Genomic DNA, 6,000 nt, shown 5'->3' on the forward strand with positions numbered 1-6,000 from the left:
TTGCAGTAAGCAGCAGCCTCCGCCCGCTCCAAGCCGCTGCCGCTGCCCCTAGCCCCACGAGACAGGACGGCGCAGGCAGACGGCAGTAAATGCACCACAGTGTACACGGACAGCCCAGTAAGCGCAAGGTCAGATCTGAACAAGGCGGGAGAGGTGCGGCGTGCGCGGAGAACGGCAGCTGAGCTCAAGTGACAGAGCCACGCTGGAGAAATAGGTGGGGAAGAAATTCCTTCAGAGGAAGGTTGTAGACAAAACAAAGCGTTTATAAATGTCGGGAGAAGAGATGCAATTATCCCTATAAGAAAAACGGGGGGAAAGCGTTCAGAAAATCTGGAGAGGGCGAAACAAAAAAGGGATGAAGCCTCTTCAGCAGGAGAAAGAGGGAAGAGTCGTTCGCGAAAATTAAACATTTACCAACCTACCAAAAATCCAAACCTTAAACAGTTGGAACTGGAAGCCCACTTGATGGACCTCCGCCCTTTTGCCGGCACCGCACCGACAACTCTCCACGAACGCCCGCGCCCTCCCAAGCCCTTCGCCCTCCCAGACCCGGGATCGTAGCTGCCTAAGACTACTACCGCTGAGGACTGCTCCTGCAGAAAGTCCCACGGACCGAGGCTTCCTTCCGACGGAGCCGGGGGTTGAAAAAGGAAGGGCTCGTGCTGCCCCGAAGGTGGCTGTGCAGTGCCCGCAGGCCGCTTCACCGCTGGCTCCGGTGATACTGGCGCCAGGGATCCACCACGCCGTGGCTGCCCTACCGCAAGCAGCGGGCGTGGGGCGGCGGCGGGCTATAAAGGGCCCCACAGCCCGCCCCCGCGCCCAGCTCCTGAGTGACGCCGCCGGCGGCCACTCAATAAGCCCCGCGCCCGCCCGCCCCCCCTCCCCCCCGGGCCCAGCGGGCCCCACTCCTGCCGCGGTGGAACGGCCGGACGGGCCTCGCCCCGCCCCGCTGCCGGGCACCTGCGAACGGCAGGCGCGGGGCGAGAGTAGCCGCGGGTTGCGCTCAGCACGACTGGCGGGAACCGCCCTCCCGTTCCCGCCCCTGTTCAGGCGCCGGGTCCCCGGCGGGGTGACAAGTAGGGTCCCCACGGTTGCTCGCCTCTCCCCGAAGGTACTGCGCTGCCTCCTTTTCTAAAGGTCCAGACGCACCCCCGAGCAGCCCGTCCGATGGGTCGCAGAGGCAGAGAGCGCTCCGCACCCCCTTGCGGGCAGCCTTGGTGGCCGAGAGCAGCACCAGCTGCTGCGACAGCACTGTCCCTTGTCTCGCCGGCGTCTGCCAGCGTGGGGACACCCTCCACCTCGGCAAAGCAAGGCTGCGAGCGCCGCGGCAAACCCCCGAGGCTCCGCTCTTTCGAGCGCGCCACTGCTCGTCCCCAGCAAGTGCCCGAGGGATGTCACTAGGAGAGCGCACCGCTCGGTGTATGGTGCCCTTCACCCTTCTGCCGCTGTAACGCGCTGGGAGTAGTTAAAATTAAACGTCTCAGCACCGGCATCAGCACCGGTCCTTGGAAACGAGTTGACGGAACACTTCCGACTGCCAGTCTGCCCCGTGTACAGCTCTCACTTTAATTATTTTCATGCGTGAAATAGGTGGCTACGGGGCAACGTGCTGGGCATAAATTAAACAACAATGGCAGTGCTCGGGGCCGGTCCCTGCCGAGAGCACACACTTGCAGCGCCGGCCTTTACCACCGCCGCAGGGATAGAGGGCGAGAGAACGGAGACGCGACCGAGGACGGGACGCCCTGTCCGTGCCTTCGCCCGGAGTCCTGCTCGGATGCCCGCAGCCGCTCTCGGATGCAAACTTTCCCGCGCACACTAGGGACCGTCCCCCGCCGCCCCGGTAGGACCACGGACAGAGATTGGTGCCACTGCCGCACAAACCCCGGCCGTGCCCCGCCGCGCTGCACCGCGCAGCACCCCGAACAAAGGCACACGCTCCCCAACCCCCCACAGCGGGTTAATCAAAGGCACTACAAGACAGGTCCCCCCGGGCGGTAATAACTTGCTTTAGGACGAGCTCCTTCCTCTCCGCACCCGGTGACAGCACGCGCCACCGCCCCGGAAGAAGCACGGAGTGCCGCTCGGATAATGCAATTAGGCGCGGGGGGGGGGCTTATCCCGGCTGATCCGCAAACGCCGACTGATCTCCTCAAGGCGATACACCGCCTTTCGCCCGCCCCACCCCTCGGGGTGCTCCCGCACCAGGACGGGCGCGGCGGCCCCGGAGCTCCGCGGGGGGGGGGCAGGTCTGGGGTTAGGTAAGGGAAAAGGGGAAGCGCACCTTTGTGTGTGGGGTCCCTGTCCCCACGTCGCAAAAGCTGCCAGGCGTTCAGCCCGCGGTGCGGCGGATACCAGGTCCTCACTCAGCGCGTCGGCACGAAGGGTGCTAATGAGGAGCGAACCCCGGCCATCTACTCGGCATGCACCTCGGGCTTTCTCGCGGACCCTGCCGCACACCCACAAGCACGGGAAGCACCGAGTCACAACTTACCTTCCTCTCCTCGGCTTAAATAAAAAAAAAGTAACGGTGCAGTTTTCCCTATAAACAGGGCTAAGAGGCGGGTGGACAGCTCTCTCAAGGCAACGCGCGAGAGCTAAATTGGGGACAGCTCTAAAAGGAAGAATAAAAAAAAAGGACAACAACAAAAAAAAATCCTCTTTCCCCCCTCCCCCAACAGTCCAATGCAGGGAAAAAAAATAAAGAAAAAAGAAAAAAATGTATTTAAAATTAAAAAAAAAAAAACGCGGGAGGACCCAGGGGGGGGGGGGGGGGGGGGGGGGGGGTGACAGGACTGCCCTGCTCTCGCAACCCAGCCGAACAAAAAGAGAGGAGGGAGGGAGAAAGCCTGGAACAAAGAGAAGAGAGATGAAGGCGATTTTAAAGACCGTCTCTCTCTCCCTCTCTCTCGCTCGCTCGCTCCCTGCTTGCCGATCCCTTCCTAGCGGCTCGCCGCTGGAGTCAGCTGCTGCATGGCGGGGAGCACGCGAGGGCCGCGGGGGGGGGGAGGACGCGATGTGGAGGAGCGGTGCCGCGCCGTGCCGGGAGGCGGACCGCCCCGCAGATTTATAGCAGCCCCGCCGCCCGGCTGCCTGTCTGCCGCCGCACCGCGCCGGGGTGCGCGCGTCTGCGTACAGCACGCGACCGCGGCCCCGGGCTGAGCGGGAAGGGGTGTGTCCGCGGGTGGCTACGCACCCCCCCCAAAAAACTCCCCCGCCCGCCGGCCGTCCTCCCCGCGCCTACCCCGGCGACACGGGCGGCAGCGGCTCCGCACCCCGGCGCAACGCAAGCTGCTGGCGGCGCCGAGCGCCCCCATTGGCCCAGCTGCCGCCCGCCCGCCCCACCCATGGCGAGACAGCGGTCGTTCATTGGCCGGACGAGCCGCCACTCTGGCAAGGCCCCATGGCGCCGCGCTTCACGATGCGTTGCGGCGCGCCGGGCCGCCTTCACGGGTGGGCCCCTGCATGTCACGGTGCGGGGGGGGTTGTCCGGCAGCCGGCTCTTGGCCGCCGCGGCGCTTGTCTGCAGGGAACGGCATGGCGCGGCGGCGCGGCCGTATCTGCTTGCTACCCGCAGGACGCTGCTCCGGCGGCGCTGGCAGCTGCGCGGAGCGGTGGCGCGTGTCGTCCCGGGCGGCCACGTGGGAGCGGGGCGGTGCGTTGCGGGCCGGGTGTTCATGGCTCCGCGCGGGGAGCGCGTCCCGCTCCGCTGCTGCCTTTCGTCTGCGTTCTGATCCCCGTGCCGCCCCGGTTCGGCGTGCCGGCGGGGCGCGCGCGAAGTTCACATGGCTGCCCGGCGACGGGTCCTGATATTCGCCCTTGTGAGAGTGGGCGGGTTAATGAGTGGAGTTTCTTGGGACACATTCTGGGTGGAAAGGAGGAAAAGAAGGGAAGGAGAGATTAAAGAAGAAAGGAGAAGGAAAAGGAGAGATTAAAGAAGAAAGGAGAAGAACTGTTACTCGTTACGCGATCACTTCCTATGGCTTGCTCAGAGAAGTTCGCGGAAAAGTTGTGTTGCATCGGAGAAAAGAATTCTGCATGGTACTTAGAGACAAGCCTTTAATTCCTTATACTGCTTGACCTTCACTCTGCTTGATCATTATTTCTCTCCAGAATCCAAAGTGCTTTCTAGACATAGCTTTTCTCTTGTGTCTTTTCTAACACGGAGCACACAAGCGTGTAATACGGGTTTCCAAGAGGAAAGTGCTTACACCCTGCAGAAAGGGAGTTTATTGAGGCAATTCTGGCATTTGCATGTAACAAGGTGCAAAAATAGAGGCATGAGATAGAGACATAAAGTGGTGTTTCTTGAGAGTGTCTTTGCGTTTTTATACCATTAACTATTAATACCATGAAAGAGAAAACATGCTTGTTTATGTATTGTCTTTTTTTGTACAATTTCCCCATCGTATCACTGTGACAATAACTGAGTGCTATACTGGGCCTGATTTCATATTTTTTATTACATTTTTATTATAATCTAATTAGTTATATGCTGAACGTGTCTGATGTTTTTCTAGAACACATAGTCTTTAGCTGATTGTTTACAATCTATCACAAAGTTTTCAATCAGTAGCACTCCAAAAAAGGGAGTAACTCCGTGGTGGAGCAGGTGCCAAACTATCGGCTCTAGGAACTGAATAAAGAACAGGGTGAGTGGCTACACCCTCAGAGCTGCTTATACACAAGTACTAAATGAAGAGCTGTCTATGCACACACTGTCTGTGGAACTGCATGTGCAAATTGTGCTTTCAGCACTGTCTGCTGCTATTCAAGAAGGTTCTCTGAGTTTACACTGTTGTTCAGCTTATGTCTGATCCTCACGGTTTTTTAGTTATGGCAACTTTTACCCTTTGATACAGCAAAACAGCTTTAGAAAATTTCGTAATGATACCACAATTAGCAATGGACTTGCATTCTTCATGCTGTGAGTCAGTATGTCAACAAGATTTTTATACACCTTAAAAAAAAAAAAAACAAAACAAGACAAAACAAAAGAGCAATTGTTTGTTTTATTTGTTGTGGGTTAGGGCAGAGAAGAAGTATAAAACATCTGTAAAATCTTCGTACCATGTCACCATCTTTGGAATTCATAGATTTAATTGCTGATTACTTTCTTGTCTTGTCCAGTCTGCTGAATGTGTTCAAGCAAACAACAGTGTTCCTTAGCAGAAATCAGCTATGTATGAGAAGAAAAAAAAAGAAAAAAAATGAGAAAAATGAAATGCTCACTGAAATCTGTAAGCAGTTCCGTGCATTGACACCCTTGTGTTCCCCCCCCCCAAAAAAAAACAACCAAAAAACAAACAAAACCAACCCAAAACCTTAAAATCATATGACTACACAGCTGCTTTTAGACCTAAAGAAACTTGGCTTAAAGAAAGCCAAAATGTATGCTGTTATAAACCAGAAGTGTGTCTGTCTGAACATTCAGGAAATTAAAGGACTCTGATTCTCAGCAGCTTCCCTGTCAGATCAGGATTCCAATTTCATCTGTTCCCCCCCAAAAGAAACAATTTTCTAGCTGTAATTAGTGGCCAGGTCTTAGCAACAAAGCCAAACTTCATGCATTTTCTTTTGAGGCTTATTATCTCTACCAGTAATGCCCTCACAGCTGTCACGTTTGTCAATACATGGTGCTAAAGTAAAATTAGGCAGAAAATAGCTGTTTAAGTAAATTGTCATCAGCCCTTCTCATCCCTGGTGTGTTTTCAAAGGCCCTTGATGCTGGTAAGGGAAATTGAAAGCTCACTTCTTCCCTCTACCAAGAAAAGCACAGTCTTTCTGTGAAGTTCCCCTTTCCTTAGGTCATATGTCTGGAACAAAGTCTGTATGATTAGCGATAGCTGGCTGTTTGGACATCGCCTTAAGCTAAAACGTGTATGGCTTATTAAATAGTGGTTGGACATGGGAAAGCTATCAGAGGAGAGAACTGTAGTCTTTCTGAACTTTCTGACCAGGACCTGGAGGTCAGGGAACGACAGCGAAAGATTGCAACAT

At 55.8% G+C, this 6,000-nt stretch overlaps 1 protein-coding gene across 1 annotated transcript in view; it reads right to left on the reverse strand.

Annotated features, from left to right (window-relative positions):
• ELAVL2 (ELAV like RNA binding protein 2) overlaps window positions 1-2,330 on the reverse strand; it is a 95,830-nt gene extending 93,500 nt beyond the window's left edge. Inside the window, exon 1 of the mRNA XM_034072836.1 lies at window positions 2,285-2,330. The gene's annotated coding sequence lies outside the window, so the exon portion shown is untranslated. The remainder of the gene's footprint in view (window positions 1-2,284) is intronic.
• Window positions 2,331-6,000: the final 3,670 nt, after the last annotated feature.

Source organism: Melopsittacus undulatus, chromosome Z (genome assembly GCF_012275295.1).
Source record: "Melopsittacus undulatus isolate bMelUnd1 chromosome Z, bMelUnd1.mat.Z, whole genome shotgun sequence".
Taxonomy (NCBI): domain Eukaryota; kingdom Metazoa; phylum Chordata; class Aves; order Psittaciformes; family Psittaculidae; genus Melopsittacus; species Melopsittacus undulatus.